The sequence below is a fragment of the Stenella coeruleoalba genome (genome assembly GCF_951394435.1).
Source record: "Stenella coeruleoalba genome assembly, contig: scaffold_240, whole genome shotgun sequence".
NCBI lineage: Eukaryota > Metazoa > Chordata > Mammalia > Artiodactyla > Delphinidae > Stenella > Stenella coeruleoalba.
Window position 1 is genome coordinate 231289 of NW_027646263.1, and position 17685 is coordinate 248973.

The following is a 17685-nucleotide window of genomic DNA, read 5'->3' on the forward strand; positions in this document are numbered from 1 at the left end:
GAACCTCGTTTACTGTAAAAGTTCAATATCGCAGAAAGTGAAAAATGGATAAAGAAGTTGTGGTACTTACGTACAATGCAGTATCACTCAGCAATGAAATCTTTGTCATCAGGCCCGTAGCAGCTTAATGAGTGGATTCAGGTACGATGTTTCTAACTGAAATAAGTCACACAGAAAAAGAAACATCATAAGATATCACTAATACACGGAATGTAAACTTGGCTACACAGGAACTGAATTACAGAACAGAACAGGGTCTCAAATTTAGAAAACCAACTTATGCTTGCTTAAGGGGAAAGGTGAGTTGGGGTGCTGCATAAAACCAGAGATCGAAATGAGCACAGATAAAGTTCCTTAAGCCAAATATGGAATAGACAAGAGCTACTCCTTGCTCAACGAAATGGACTCAACACCGCATATTAAACGCCTAAGAATATACCTGACTAGTAAGTATCTTAAAACCTATGGATTGCTATGTCTCCAAAAGGGAATCAAGCGTGTGTACAGGGGCATAAACGCAGGAGTGATAGGATTGGAGAGGTTCGGTGAGCAAATGAACACCCTTTGAAGTCATATTGCATGGTACCCATTCCACGGGTCTCAACTCTCCAGGTTTAAGGTATTCTTCCTTCAGCTAAAACATGCATGTTGAACCCAGAGTATGATCAACCATGTGAACGGGAGACGTGTTCAAATATGTCTCAGTTTTCCTCCCCTGGTACTCGGGTGCAACATTCCAAACGCTTTACTAACACTCTCCCGACTTGGAGAGTCAGTGCCTTTAACCTCCTCTTTGGCCCAGTTTGCAATTTCTGCGGAAGATGAACAGGAATAGCGAGAACCAATGAGAGGCTAGCTGGAGGTGTCTGAACGGGCAAATTTAACTCTCATTTCCCACCAGGAAGAGGAATTAATCAAAGGCTCAGCATGCCGGGCCGGAACCAGATTAGGGCCTGAAGCCATCCTGCGGTGTTGCGGCCAGGTCACAAGAAAGCGAGTTGAAGAAAGGAGCTCAGGGGCACTGTAATTCACAAACCTGCAGAGTTATAAATGACAGCTATCATCCAAAAATAGACTGAAGTAAGGCTGCCAAGAGGACTTGAAAGCGGGGCAGAATTGCAGGAAACCGATTTCAGGAGGTAGACTGGAATTGCATTGAAAGCATAGGAAAAGAGGCAGAACGTCCACAATGATGCACTTGGCCAAAAAGGGCGTATGCGTTTTTTCCTGAATATATTCAGGAAAAAACGCATACGCCCTTTTTGGCCAACCAAGCAAGCTTGCAAAGGAAATCTGCACTACAATGAAGTCTCACTTCCCCCCGGTCAAAAGGGCCATCTGAAAAAAGTGTAAAATCCAGAAAGGCAGGACAGGCCATGGAGAACTGAGAGCCTTGTTATGCTGAAAGGCGGGATGTAAATTGCCAACAACCACTCGGGAGAAGTGTATGGTGTTTCCTGAAACATCTAAAAAACAAAGCAACAGAGCCTAGGGCACTTCCACTTATGGTCCTATAGCTTAGGGAATTTAAAATCAAAAAGACACAGCCACCCCAAAGTTTGGAACGGCTCTGTTTACAAGAACCTCGTTTACAGTACAAGTTCAACATCGCAGAAAGTGAAAAATGGATAAAGAAGTTGTGGTATTTACTTACAAAGCAATATCACTCAGCAATGAAATCTGTGTCATCAGGCCCTTAGCAGCACAATGAGTGGATTCAGGTATGATGATTCTAACTGAAATAAGTCACACAGAAAAAGAAACATCATAAGATATCAGTAATACACGGAATGTAAACTTGGCTACACAGGAACTGAATTACAGAACAGAACAGGGTCTCAAATTTAGAAAACCAACTTATGCTTGCTTAAGGGGAAAGGTGAGTTGGGGTGCTGCATAAAACCAGAGATCGAAATGAGCACAGATAAAGTTCCTTAAGCCAAATATGGAATAGACAAGAGCTACTCCTTGCTCAACGAAATGGACTCAACACCGCATATTAAACGCCTAAGAATATACCTGACTAGTAAGTATCTTAAAACCTATGGATTGCTATGTCTCCAAAAGGGAATCAAGCGTGTGTACAGGGGCATAAACGCAGGAGTGATAGGATTGGAGAGGTTCGGTGAGCAAATGAACACCCTTTGAAGTCATATTGCATGGTACCCATTCCACGGGTCTCAACTCTCCAGGTTTAAGGTATTCTTCCTTCAGCTAAAACATGCATGTTGAACCCAGAGTATGATCAACCATGTGAACGGGAGACGTGTTCAAATATGTCTCAGTTTTCCTCCCCTGGTACTCGGGTGCAACATTCCAAACGCTTTACTAACACTCTCCCGACTTGGAGAGTCAGTGCCTTTAACCTCCTCTTTGGCCCAGTTTGCAATTTCTGCGGAAGATGAACAGGAATAGCGAGAACCAATGAGAGGCTAGCTGGAGGTGTCTGAACGGGCAAATTTAACTCTCATTTCCCACCAGGAAGAGGAATTAATCAAAGGCTCAGCATGCCGGGCCGGAACCAGATTAGGGCCTGAAGCCATCCTGCGGTGTTGCGGCCAGGTCACAAGAAAGCGAGTTGAAGAAAGGAGCTCAGGGGCACTGTAATTCACAAACCTGCAGAGTTATAAATGACAGCTATCATCCAAAAATAGACTGAAGTAAGGCTGCCAAGAGGACTTGAAAGCGGGGCAGAATTGCAGGAAACCGATTTCAGGAGGTAGACTGGAATTGCATTGAAAGCATAGGAAAAGAGGCAGAACGTCCACAATGATGCACTTGGCCAAAAAGGGCGTATGCGTTTTTTCCTGAATATATTCAGGAAAAAACGCATACGCCCTTTTTGGCCAACCAAGCAAGCTTGCAAAGGAAATCTGCACTACAATGAAGTCTCACTTCCCCCCGGTCAAAAGGGCCATCTGAAAAAAGTGTAAAATCCAGAAAGGCAGGACAGGCCATGGAGAACTGAGAGCCTTGTTATGCTGAAAGGCGGGATGTAAATTGCCAACAACCACTCGGGAGAAGTGTATGGTGTTTCCTGAAACATCTAAAAAACAAAGCAACAGAGCCTAGGGCACTTCCACTTATGGTCCTATAGCTTAGGGAATTTAAAATCAAAAAGACACAGCCACCCCAAAGTTTGGAACGGCTCTGTTTACAAGAACCTCGTTTACAGTACAAGTTCAACATCGCAGAAAGTGAAAAATGGATAAAGAAGTTGTGGTATTTACTTACAAAGCAATATCACTCAGCAATGAAATCTGTGTCATCAGGCCCTTAGCAGCACAATGAGTGGATTCAGGTATGATGATTCTAACTGAAATAAGTCACACAGAAAAAGAAACATCATAAGATATCAGTAATACACGGAATGTAAACTTGGCTACACAGGAACTGAATTACAGAACAGAACAGGGTCTCAAATTTAGAAAACCAACTTATGCTTGCTTAAGGGGAAAGGAGAGTTGGGGTGCTGCATAAAACCAGAGATTGAAATGAGCACAGATAAAGTTCCTTAAGCCCAATATGGAATACACAAGAGCTACTCCTTGCTCAACGAAATGGACTCAACACCCCATATTAAACGCCTAAGAATGTACCTGACTAGTAAGTATCTTAAAACCTATGGATTGCTATGTCTCTGAAAGAGAATCAAGCATGTGTACAGGGGCATAAACGCAGCAGTGATAGGATTGGAGAGGTTCGGTGAGCAAATGAAGACCCTTTGAAGTCATATTGCATGGTACCCATTACACGGGTCTTAACTCTCCAGGTTTAAGGTATTCTTCCTTCAGCTAAAACATGCATGTGGAACCCAGAGTATGATCAACCATTTGATCGGGAGACGTGTTCAAATATGTCTCAGTTTTCGTACCCTGGTACTCGGGTGCAACATTCCAGACGCTTTACTAACACTCTCCCGACTTGGAGAGTCAGTCCCTTTAACCTCCTGTGTGGCCCAGTTTGCAATTTCTGTGGAAGATGAACAGGAATAGCGAGAACCAATGAGAGACTAGCTGGAGGTGTCTGGATGGGAAATTTAACTCTCATTTCCCACCAGGAAGAGGAATTAACCAAAGGCTCAGCATGCCGTGCCGGATCCAGATTAGGGCCTGAAGCCATCCTGCGGTGTTGCAGCCAGCTCAAAAGAAAGCGAGTTGAAGAAAGGAGCTCAGGGGCACTGTAATTCACAAACCTGCAGAGTTTTAAATGACAGCTATCGTCCAAAAATAGACTGAAGTAAGGCTGCCAAGAGGACTTGAAAGCGGGGTAGAATTGCAGGAAACCGATTTCAGGAGGTAGACTGGAATTGCATTGAAAGCATAGGAAAAGAGGCAGAACGTCCACAATGATGCACTTGGCCAAAAAGGGCGTATGCGTTTTTTCCTGAATATATTCAGGAAAAAACGCATACGCCCTTTTTGGCCAACCAAGCAAACTTGCAAAGGAAATCTGCACTACAATGAAGTCTCACTTCCCCCCGGTCAAAAGGGCCATCTGAAAAAAGTGTAAAATCCAGAAAGGCAGGACAGGCCATGGAGAACTGGGAGCCTTGTTATGCTGATGGGCGGGATGTAAATTGCCAACAGACACTCCGGAGAAGTGTATGGTCTTTCCTGAAACATCTAAAAAACAAAGCAACAGAGCCTAGGGCACTTCCACTTATGGTCCTATAGCTTAGGGAATTTAAAATCAAAAAGACACAGCCACCCCAAAGTTTGGGACGCCTCTGTTTACAAGAACCTCGTTTACCGTACAAGTTCAATATCACAGAAAGTGAAAAATGCATAAAGAACTTGTGGTACTTACGTACAATGCAGTATCACTCAGCAATGAAATCTATGACATCAGGCCCGTAGCAGCATAATGAGTAGATTCAGGTACGATGATTCTAACTGAAATAAGTCACACAGAAAAAGAAACATCATAAGATATCACTAATACATGGAATGAAAACTTGGCTACACAGGAACTGCATTCCAAAACAGAACAGGGTCTCAAATTTAGAAAACCAACTTATGCTTGCTTAAGGGGAAAGGTGAGTTGGGGTGCTGCATAAAACCAGAGATTGAAATGAGCACAGATAAAGTTCCTTAAGCCAAATATGGAATAGACAAGAGCTACTCCTTGCTCAACGAAATGGACTCAACACCGCATATTAAACGCCTAAGAATGTACCTGACTAGTAAGTATCTTAAAACCTATAGATTGCTATGTCTCCGAAAGAGAATCAAGCATGTGTACAGGGGCAAAAACGCAACAGTGATAGGATTGGAGAGGTTCGGTGAGCAAATGAAGACCCTTTGAAGTCATATTGCATGGTACCCATTCCACGGGTTTCAACTACCCAGGTTTTAGGTATTCTTCCTTCAGCTAAAACATGCATGTGGAACCCAGAGTATGATCAACCATGTGATCGGGAGACGTGTTCAAATATGTCTCAGTTTTCCTCCCCTGGTACTCGGGTGCAACATTCCAGACGCTTTACTAACACTCTCCCGACTTGGAGAGTCAGTCCCTTTAACCTCCTGTGTGGCCCAGTTTGCAATTTCTGTGGAAGATGAACAGGAATAGCGAGAACCAATGAGAGACTAGCTGGAGGTGTCTGGATGGGAAATTTAACTCTCATTTCCCACCAGGAAGAGGAATTAACCAAAGGCTCAGCATGCCGTGCCGGATCCAGATTAGGGCCTGAAGCCATCCTGCGGTGTTACGACCAGCTCAAAAGAAAGCGAGTTGAAGAAAGGAGCTCAGGGGCACTGTAATTCACAAACCTGCAGAGTTTTAAATGACAGCTATCGTCCAAAAATAGACTGAAGTAAGGCTGCCAAGAGGACTTGAAAGCGGGGCAGAATTGCAGGAAACCGATTTCAGGAGGTAGACTGGAATTGCATTGAAAGCATAGGAAAAGAGGCAGAACGTCCACAATGATGCACTTGGCCAAAAAGGGCGTATGCGTTTTTTCCTGAATATATTCAGGAAAAAACGCATACGCCCTTTTTGGCCAACCAAGCAAACTTGCAAAGGAAATCTGCACTACAATGAAATCTCACTTCCCCCCGGTCAAAAGGGCCATCTGAAAAAAGTGTAAAATCCAGAAAGGCAGGACAGGCCATGGAGAACTGGGAGCCTTGTTATGCTGATGGGCGGGATGTAAATTGCCAACAGACACTCCGGAGAAGTGTATGGTCTTTCCTGAAACATCTAAAAAACAAAGCAACAGAGCCTAGGGCACTTCCACTTATGGTCCTATAGCTTAGGGAATTTAAAATCAAAAAGACACAGCCACCCCAAAGTTTGGGACGCCTCTGTTTACAAGAACCTCGTTTACCGTACAAGTTCAATATCACAGAAAGTGAAAAATGCATAAAGAACTTGTGGTACTTACGTACAATGCAGTATCACTCAGCAATGAAATCTATGTCATCAGGCCCGTAGCAGCATAATGAGTAGATTCAGGTACGATGATTCTAACTGAAATAAGTCACACAGAAAAAGAAACATCATAAGATATCACTAATACACGGAATGTAAACTTGGCTACACAGGAACTGCATTCCAAAACAGAACAGGGTCTCAAATTTAGAAAACCAACTTATGCTTGCTTAAGGGGAAAGGTGAGTTGGGGTGCTGCATAAAACCAGAGATTGAAATGAGCACAGATAAAGTTCCTTAAGCCAAATATGGAATAGACAAGAGCTACTCCTTGCTCAACGAAATGGACTCAACACCGCATATTAAACGCCTAAGAATGTACCTGACTAGTAAGTATCTTAAAACCTATAGATTGCTATGTCTCCGAAAGAGAATCAAGCATGTGTACAGGGGCAAAAACGCAACAGTGATAGGATTGGAGAGGTTCGGTGAGCAAATGAAGACCCTTTGAAGTCATATTGCATGGTACCCATTCCACGGGTTTCAACTACCCAGGTTTTAGGTATTCTTCCTTCAGCTAAAACATGCATGTGGAACCCAGAGTATGATCAACCATGTGATCGGGAGACGTGTTCAAATATGTCTCAGTTTTCCTCCCCTGGTACTCGGGTGCAACATTCCAGACGCTTTACTAACACTCTCCCCACTTGGAGAGTCAGCGCCTTTAACCTCCTGTTTGGCACAGTTTGCAATTTCTGCCGAAGTTGAACAGGAATAGCGAGAACCAATGAGAGGCTAGCTGGAGGTGTCTGGACGGGCAAATTTAACTCTCATTTCCCACCAGGAAGAGGAAATAACCAAAGGCTCAGCGTGCCGTACCGGAACCAATTTAGGGCCTGAAGCCATCCTGCGGTGTTGCGGCCAGCTCAAAAGAAAGCGAGTTGAAGAAAGGAGCTCAGGGGCACTGTAATTCACAAACCTGCAGAGTTATAAATGACAGCTATCGTCAAAAAATAGACTGAAGTAAGGCTGCCAAGAGGACTTGAAAGCGGGGCAGAATTGCAGGAAACCGATTTCAGGAGGTAGACTGGAATTGCATTGAAAGCATAGGAAAAGAGGCAGAACGTCCACAATGATGCACTTGGCCAAAAAGGGCATATGCGTTTTTTCCTGAATATATTCAGGAAAAAACGCATACGCCCTTTTTGGCCAACCAAGCAAGCTTGCAAAGGAAATCTGCACTACAATGAAGTCTCACTTCCCCCCGGTCAAAAGGGCCATCTGAAAAAAGTGTAAAATCCAGAAAGGCAGGACAGGCCATGGAGAACTGGGAGCCTTGTTATGCTGATGGGCGGGATGTAAATTGCCAACAACCACTCGGGAGAAGTGTATGGTGTTTCCTGAAACATCTAAAAAACAAAGCAACAGAGCCTAGGGCACTTCCACTTATGGTCCTATAGCTTAGGGAAATTAAAATCAAAAAGACACAGCCACCCCAAAGTTTGGAACGGCTCTGTTTACAAGAACCTCGTTTACAGTACAAGCTCAACATCGCAGAAAGTGAAAAATGGATAAAGAAGTTGTGGTATTTACTTACAAAGCAATATCACTCAGCAATGAAATCTGTGTCATCAGGCCCTTAGCAGCACAATGAGTGGATTCAGGTATGATGATTCTAACTGAAATAAGTCACACAGAAAAAGAAACATCATAAGATATCAGTAATACACGGAATGTAAACTTGGCTACACAGGAACTGAATTACAGAACAGAACAGGGTCTCAAATTTAGAAAACCAACTTATTCTTGCTTAAAGGTAAAGGTGAGGTGGGGTGCTGCATAAAACCAGAGATTGAAATGAGCACAGATAAAGTTCCTTAAGTCAAATATGGAATAGACAAGAGCTACTCCTTGCTCAACGAAATGGACTCAACACCGCATATTAAACGCCTAAGAATGTACCTGACTAGTAAGTATCTTAAAACCTATGGATTGCTATGTCTCCGAAAGAGAATCTAGCATGTGTACAGGGGCATAAACGCAGCAGTGATAGGATTGGAGAGGTTCGGTGAGCAAATGAAGACCCTTTGAAGTCATATTGCATGCTACCCATTCCACGGGTTTCAACTACCCAGGTTTAAGGTATTCTTCCTTCAGCTAAAACATGCATGTGGAACCTAGAGTATGATCAACCATGTGATCGGGAGACGTGTTCAAATATGTCTCAGTTTTCGTACCCTGGTACTCGGGTGCAACATTCCAGACGCTTTACTAACACTCTCCCGACTTGGAGAGTCAGTCCCTTTAACCTCCTGTTAGGCCCAGTTTGCAATTTCTGCGGAAGATGAACAGGAATAGCGAGAACCAATGAGAGACTAGCTGGAGGTGTCTGGACGGGCAAATTTAACTCTCATTTCCCACCAGGAAGAGGAATTAACCAAAGGCTCAGCGTGCCGTGCCAGAACCAGATTAGGGCCTGAAGCCATCCTGCGGTGTTGCGGCCAGCTCACAAGAAAGCGAGTTGAAGAAAGGAGCTCAGGGGCACTGTAATTCACAAACCTGCAGAGTTATAAATGACAGCTATCGTCCAAAAATAGACTGAAGTAAGGCTGCCAAGAGGACTTGAAAGCGGGGCAGAATTGCAGGAAACCGATTTCAGGAGGTAGACTGGAATTGCATTGAAAGCATAGGAAAAGAGGCAGAACGTCCACAATGATGCACTTGGCCAAAAAGGGCGTATGCGTTTTTTCCTGAATATATTCAGGAAAAAATGCATACGCCCTTTTTGGCCAACCAAGCAAGCTTGCAAAGGAAATCTGCACTACAAAGAAGTCTCACTTCCCCCCGGTCAAAAGGGCCATCTGAAAAATGTGTAAAATCCAGAAAGGCAGGACAGGCCATGGAGAACTGGGAGCTTTGTTATGCTGATGGGCGGGATGTAAATTGTCAACAGACACTCCTGAGAAGTGTATGGTGTTTCCTGAAACATCTAAAAAACAAAGCAACAGAGCCTAGGGCACTTCCACTTATGGTCCTATAGCTTAGGGAAATTAAAATCAAAAAGACACAGCCACCCAAAAGTTTGGGACTCCTCTGTTTACAAGAACCTCGTTTACTGTAAAAGTTCAATATCGCAGAAAGTGAAAAATGGATAAAGAAGTTGTGGTACTTACGTACAATGCAGTATCACTCAGCAATGAAATCTTTGTCATCAGGCCCGTAGCAGCTTAATGAGTGGATTCAGGTACGATGTTTCTAACTGAAATAAGTCACACAGAAAAAGAAACATCATAAGATATCACTAATACACGGAATGTAAACTTGGCTACACAGGAACTGAATTACAGAACAGAACAGGGTCTCAAATTTAGAAAACCAACTTATGCTTGCTTAAGGGGAAAGGTGAGTTGGGGTGCTGCATAAAACCAGAGATCGAAATGAGCACAGATAAAGTTCCTTAAGCCAAATATGGAATAGACAAGAGCTACTCCTTGCTCAACGAAATGGACTCAACACCGCATATTAAACGCCTAAGAATATACCTGACTAGTAAGTATCTTAAAACCTATGGATTGCTATGTCTCCAAAAGGGAATCAAGCGTGTGTACAGGGGCATAAACGCAGGAGTGATAGGATTGGAGAGGTTCGGTGAGCAAATGAAGACCCTTTGAAGTCATATTGCATGGTACCCATTCCACGGGTCTCAACTCTCCAGGTTTAAGGTATTCTTCCTTCAGCTAAAACATGCATGTTGAACCCAGAGTATGATCAACCATGTGAACGGGAGACGTGTTCAAATATGTCTCAGTTTTCCTCCCCTGATACTCGGGTGCAACATTCCAAACGCTTTACTAACACTCTCCCGACTTGGAGAGTCAGTGCCTTTAACCTCCTCTTTGGCCCAGTTTGCAATTTCTGCGGAAGATGAACAGGAATAGCGAGAACCAATGAGAGGCTAGCTGGAGGTGTCTGAACGGGCAAATTTAACTCTCATTTCCCACCAGGAAGAGGAATTAATCAAAGGCTCAGCATGCCGGGCCGGAACCAGATTAGGGCCTGAAGCCATCCTGCGGTGTTGCGGCCAGGTCACAAGAAAGCGAGTTGAAGAAAGGAGCTCAGGGGCACTGTAATTCACAAACCTGCAGAGTTATAAATGACAGCTATCATCCAAAAATAGACTGAAGTAAGGCTGCCAAGAGGACTTGAAAGCGGGGCAGAATTGCAGGAAACCGATTTCAGGAGGTAGACTGGAATTGCATTGAAAGCATAGGAAAAGAGGCAGAACGTCCACAATGATGCACTTGGCCAAAAAGGGCGTATGCGTTTTTTCCTGAATATATTCAGGAAAAAACGCATACGCCCTTTTTGGCCAACCAAGCAAGCTTGCAAAGGAAATCTGCACTACAATGAAGTCTCACTTCCCCCCGGTCAAAAGGGCCATCTGAAAAAAGTGTAAAATCCAGAAAGGCAGGACAGGCCATGGAGAACTGAGAGCCTTGTTATGCTGAAAGGCGGGATGTAAATTGCCAACAACCACTCGGGAGAAGTGTATGGTGTTTCCTGAAACATCTAAAAAACAAAGCAACAGAGCCTAGGGCACTTCCACTTATGGTCCTATAGCTTAGGGAATTTAAAATCAAAAAGACACAGCCACCCCAAAGTTTGGAACGGCTCTGTTTACAAGAACCTCGTTTACAGTACAAGTTCAACATCGCAGAAAGTGAAAAATGGATAAAGAAGTTGTGGTATTTACTTACAAAGCAATATCACTCAGCAATGAAATCTGTGTCATCAGGCCCTTAGCAGCACAATGAGTGGATTCAGGTATGATGATTCTAACTGAAATAAGTCACACAGAAAAAGAAACATCATAAGATATCAGTAATACACGGAATGTAAACTTGGCTACACAGGAACTGAATTACAGAACAGAACAGGGTCTCAAATTTAGAAAACCAACTTATGCTTGCTTAAGGGGAAAGGTGAGTTGGGGTGCTGCATAAAACCAGAGATTGAAATGAGCACAGATAAAGTTCCTTAAGCCAAATATGGAATAGACAAGAGCTACTCCTTGCTCAACGAAATGGACTCAACACCGCATATTAAACGCCTAAGAATGTACCTGACTAGTAAGTATCTTAAAACCTATAGATTGCTATGTCTCCGAAAGAGAATCAAGCATGTGTACAGGGGCAAAAACGCAACAGTGATAGGATTGGAGAGGTTCGGTGAGCAAATGAAGACCCTTTGAAGTCATATTGCATGGTACCCATTCCACGGGTTTCAACTACCCAGGATTTAGGTATTCTTCCTTCAGCTAAAACATGCATGTGGAACCCAGAGTATGATCAACCATGTGATCGGGAGACGTGTTCAAATATGTCTCAGTTTTCCTCCCCTGGTACTCGGGTGCAACATTCCAGACGCTTTACTAACACTCTCCCGACTTGGAGAGTCAGTCCCTTTAACCTCCTGTGTGGCCCAGTTTGCAATTTCTGTGGAAGATGAACAGGAATAGCGAGAACCAATGAGAGACTAGCTGGAGGTGTCTGGATGGGAAATTTAACTCTCATTTCCCACCAGGAAGAGGAATTAACCAAAGGCTCAGCATGCCGTGCCGGATCCAGATTAGGGCCTGAAGCCATCCTGCGGTGTTGCGGCCAGCTCAAAAGAAAGCGAGTTGAAGAAAGGAGCTCAGGGGCACTGTAATTCACAAACCTGCAGAGTTTTAAATGACAGCTATCGTCCAAAAATAGACTGAAGTAAGGCTGCCAAGAGGACTTGAAAGCGGGGCAGAATTGCAGGAAACCGATTTCAGGAGGTAGACTGGAATTGCATTGAAAGCATAGGAAAAGAGGCAGAACGTCCACAATGATGCACTTGGCCAAAAAGGGCGTATGCGTTTTTTCCTGAATATATTCAGGAAAAAACGCATACGCCCTTTTTGGCCAACCAAGCAAACTTGCAAAGGAAATCTGCACTACAATGAAGTCTCACTTCCCCCCGGTCAAAAGGGCCATCTGAAAAAAGTGTAAAATCCAGAAAGGCAGGACAGGCCATGGAGAACTGGGAGCCTTGTTATGCTGATGGGCGGGATGTAAATTGCCAACAACCACTCGGGAGAAGTGTATGGTGTTTCCTGAAACATCTAAAAAACAAAGCAACAGAGCCTAGGGCACTTCCACTTATGGTCCTATAGCTTAGGGAATTTAAAATCAAAAAGACACAGCCACCCCAAAGTTTGGGACGCCTCTGTTTACAAGAACCTCGTTTACCGTACAAGTTCAATATCACAGAAAGTGAAAAATGCATAAAGAACTTGTGGTACTTACGTACAATGCAGTATCACTCAGCAATGAAATCTATGTATTCAGGCCCGTAGCAGCATAATGAGTAGATTCAGGTACGATGATTCTAACTGAAATAAGTCACACAGAAAAAGAAACATCATAAGATATCACTAATACACGGAATGTAAACTTGGCTACACAGGAACTGCATTCCAAAACAGAACAGGGTCTCAAATTTAGAAAACCAACTTATGCTTGCTTAAGGGGAAAGGTGAGTTGGGGTGCTGCATAAAACCAGAGATTGAAATGAGCACAGATAAAGTTCCTTAAGCCAAATATGGAATAGACAAGAGCTACTCCTTGCTCAACGAAATGGACTCAACACCGCATATTAAACGCCTAAGAATGTACCTGACTAGTAAGTATCTTAAAACCTATAGATTGCTATGTCTCCGAAAGAGAATCAAGCATGTGTACAGGGGCAAAAACGCAACAGTGATAGGATTGGAGAGGTTCGGTGAGCAAATGAAGACCCTTTGAAGTCATATTGCATGGTACCCATTCCACGGGTTTCAACTACCCAGGTTTTAGGTATTCTTCCTTCAGCTAAAACATGCATGTGGAACCCAGAGTATGATCAACCATGTGATCGGGAGACGTGTTCAAATATGTCTCAGTTTTCCTCCCCTGGTACTCGGGTGCAACATTCCAGACGCTTTACTAACACTCTCCCCACTTGGAGAGTCAGCGCCTTTAACCTCCTGTTTGGCACAGTTTGCAATTTCTGCCGAAGTTGAACAGGAATAGCGAGAACCAATGAGAGGCTAGCTGGAGGTGTCTGGACGGGCAAATTTAACTCTCATTTCCCACCAGGAAGAGGAAATAACCAAAGGCTCAGCGTGCCGTACCGGAACCAATTTAGGGCCTGAAGCCATCCTGCGGTGTTGCGGCCAGCTCAAAAGAAAGCGAGTTGAAGAAAGGAGCTCAGGGGCACTGTAATTCACAAACCTGCAGAGTTATAAATGACAGCTATCGTCAAAAAATAGACTGAAGTAAGGCTGCCAAGAGGACTTGAAAGCGGGGCAGAATTGCAGGAAACCGATTTCAGGAGGTAGACTGGAATTGCATTGAAAGCATAGGAAAAGAGGCAGAACGTCCACAATGATGCACTTGGCCAAAAAGGGCATATGCGTTTTTTCCTGAATATATTCAGGAAAAAACGCATACGCCCTTTTTGGCCAACCAAGCAAGCTTGCAAAGGAAATCTGCACTACAATGAAGTCTCACTTCCCCCCGGTCAAAAGGGCCATCTGAAAAAAGTGTAAAATCCAGAAAGGCAGGACAGGCCATGGAGAACTGGGAGCCTTGTTATGCTGATGGGCGGGATGTAAATTGCCAACAACCACTCGGGAGAAGTGTATGGTGTTTCCTGAAACATCTAAAAAACAAAGCAACAGAGCCTAGGGCACTTCCACTTATGGTCCTATAGCTTAGGGAAATTAAAATCAAAAAGACACAGCCACCCCAAAGTTTGGAACGGCTCTGTTTACAAGAACCTCGTTTACAGTACAAGCTCAACATCGCAGAAAGTGAAAAATGGATAAAGAAGTTGTGGTATTTACTTACAAAGCAATATCACTCAGCAATGAAATCTGTGTCATCAGGCCCTTAGCAGCACAATGAGTGGATTCAGGTATGATGATTCTAACTGAAATAAGTCACACAGAAAAAGAAACATCATAAGATATCAGTAATACACGGAATGTAAACTTGGCTACACAGGAACTGAATTACAGAACAGAACAGGGTCTCAAATTTAGAAAACCAACTTATTCTTGCTTAAAGGTAAAGGTGAGGTGGGGTGCTGCATAAAACCAGAGATTGAAATGAGCACAGATAAAGTTCCTTAAGTCAAATATGGAATAGACAAGAGCTACTCCTTGCTCAACGAAATGGACTCAACACCGCATATTAAACGCCTAAGAATGTACCTGACTAGTAAGTATCTTAAAACCTATGGATTGCTATGTCTCCGAAAGAGAATCTAGCATGTGTACAGGGGCATAAACGCAGCAGTGATAGGATTGGAGAGGTTCGGTGAGCAAATGAAGACCCTTTGAAGTCATATTGCATGCTACCCATTCCACGGGTTTCAACTACCCAGGTTTAAGGTATTCTTCCTTCAGCTAAAACATGCATGTGGAACCTAGAGTATGATCAACCATGTGATCGGGAGACGTGTTCAAATATGTCTCAGTTTTCGTACCCTGGTACTCGGGTGCAACATTCCAGACGCTTTACTAACACTCTCGCGACTTGGAGAGTCAGTCCCTTTAACCTCCTGTTAGGCCCAGTTTGCAATTTCTGCGGAAGATGAACAGGAATAGCGAGAACCAATGAGAGACTAGCTGGAGGTGTCTGGACGGGCAAATTTAACTCTCATTTCCCACCAGGAAGAGGAATTAACCAAAGGCTCAGCGTGCCGTGCCAGAACCAGATTAGGGCCTGAAGCCATCCTGCGGTGTTGCGGCCAGCTCACAAGAAAGCGAGTTGAAGAAAGGAGCTCAGGGGCACTGTAATTCACAAACCTGCAGAGTTATAAATGACAGCTATCGTCCAAAAATAGACTGAAGTAAGGCTGCCAAGAGGACTTGAAAGCGGGGCAGAATTGCAGGAAACCGATTTCAGGAGGTAGACTGGAATTGCATTGAAAGCATAGGAAAAGAGGCAGAACGTCCACAATGATGCACTTGGCCAAAAAGGGCGTATGCGTTTTTTCCTGAATATATTCAGGAAAAAATGCATACGCCCTTTTTGGCCAACCAAGAAAGCTTGCAAAGGAAATCTGCACTACAAAGAAGACTCACTTCCCCCCGGTCAAAAGGGCCATCTGAAAAATGTGTAAAATCCAGAAAGGCAGGACAGGCCATGGAGAACTGGGAGCTTTGTTATGCTGATGGGCGGGATGTAAATTGTCAACAGACACTCCTGAGAAGTGTATGGTGTTTCCTGAAACATCTAAAAAACAAAGCAACAGAGCCTAGGGCACTTCCACTTATGGTCCTATAGCTTAGGGAAATTAAAATCAAAAAGACACAGCCACCCAAAAGTTTGGGACTCCTCTGTTTACAAGAACCTCGTTTACTGTAAAAGTTCAATATCGCAGAAAGTGAAAAATGGATAAAGAAGTTGTGGTACTTACGTACAATGCAGTATCACTCAGCAATGAAATCTTTGTCATCAGGCCCGTAGCAGCTTAATGAGTGGATTCAGGTACGATGTTTCTAACTGAAATAAGTCACACAGAAAAAGAAACATCATAAGATATCACTAATACACGGAATGTAAACTTGGCTACACAGGAACTGAATTACAGAACAGAACAGGGTCTCAAATTTAGAAAACCAACTTATGCTTGCTTAAGGGGAAAGGTGAGTTGGGGTGCTGCATAAAACCAGAGATCGAAATGAGCACAGATAAAGTTCCTTAAGCCAAATATGGAATAGACAAGAGCTACTCCTTGCTCAACGAAATGGACTCAACACCGCATATTAAACGCCTAAGAATATACCTGACTAGTAAGTATCTTAAAACCTATGGATTGCTATGTCTCCAAAAGGGAATCAAGCGTGTGTACAGGGGCATAAACGCAGGAGTGATAGGATTGGAGAGGTTCGGTGAGCAAATGAAGACCCTTTGAAGTCATATTGCATGGTACCCATTCCACGGGTCTCAACTCTCCAGGTTTAAGGTATTCTTCCTTCAGCTAAAACATGCATGTTGAACCCAGAGTATGATCAACCATGTGAACGGGAGACGTGTTCAAATATGTCTCAGTTTTCCTCCCCTGATACTCGGGTGCAACATTCCAAACGCTTTACTAACACTCTCCCGACTTGGAGAGTCAGTGCCTTTAACCTCCTCTTTGGCCCAGTTTGCAATTTCTGCGGAAGATGAACAGGAATAGCGAGAACCAATGAGAGGCTAGCTGGAGGTGTCTGAACGGGCAAATTTAACTCTCATTTCCCACCAGGAAGAGGAATTAATCAAAGGCTCAGCATGCCGGGCCGGAACCAGATTAGGGCCTGAAGCCATCCTGCGGTGTTGCGGCCAGGTCACAAGAAAGCGAGTTGAAGAAAGGAGCTCAGGGGCACTGTAATTCACAAACCTGCAGAGTTATAAATGACAGCTATCATCCAAAAATAGACTGAAGTAAGGCTGCCAAGAGGACTTGAAAGCGGGGCAGAATTGCAGGAAACCGATTTCAGGAGGTAGACTGGAATTGCATTGAAAGCATAGGAAAAGAGGCAGAACGTCCACAATGATGCACTTGGCCAAAAAGGGCGTATGCGTTTTTTCCTGAATATATTCAGGAAAAAACGCATACGCCCTTTTTGGCCAACCAAGCAAGCTTGCAAAGGAAATCTGCACTACAATGAAGTCTCACTTCCCCCCGGTCAAAAGGGCCATCTGAAAAAAGTGTAAAATCCAGAAAGGCAGGACAGGCCATGGAGAACTGAGAGCCTTGTTATGCTGAAAGGCGGGATGTAAATTGCCAACAACCACTCGGGAGAAGTGTATGGTGTTTCCTGAAACATCTAAAAAACAAAGCAACAGAGCCTAGGGCACTTCCACTTATGGTCCTATAGCTTAGGGAATTTAAAATCAAAAAGACACAGCCACCCCAAAGTTTGGAACGGCTCTGTTTACAAGAACCTCGTTTACAGTACAAGTTCAACATCGCAGAAAGTGAAAAATGGATAAAGAAGTTGTGGTATTTACTTACAAAGCAATATCACTCAGCAATGAAATCTGTGTCATCAGGCCCTTAGCAGCACAATGAGTGGATTCAGGTATGATGATTCTAACTGAAATAAGTCACACAGAAAAAGAAACATCATAAGATATCAGTAATACACGGAATGTAAACTTGGCTACACAGGAACTGAATTACAGAACAGAACAGGGTCTCAAATTTAGAAAACCAACTTATGCTTGCTTAAGGGGAAAGGTGAGTTGG

General features: G+C 43.7%; 1 long non-coding RNA gene across 1 annotated transcript in view; it reads right to left on the reverse strand.

Moving 5' to 3' along the window:
* Window positions 1-17685, reverse strand: part of LOC307181233 — a 180699-nt gene that overhangs the window by 109482 nt on the left and 53532 nt on the right. The window contains exon 3 of the long non-coding RNA XR_013826186.1: window positions 12708-12789. This is a non-coding gene — a long non-coding RNA (uncharacterized lncRNA). The remainder of the gene's footprint in view (window positions 1-12707; window positions 12790-17685) is intronic.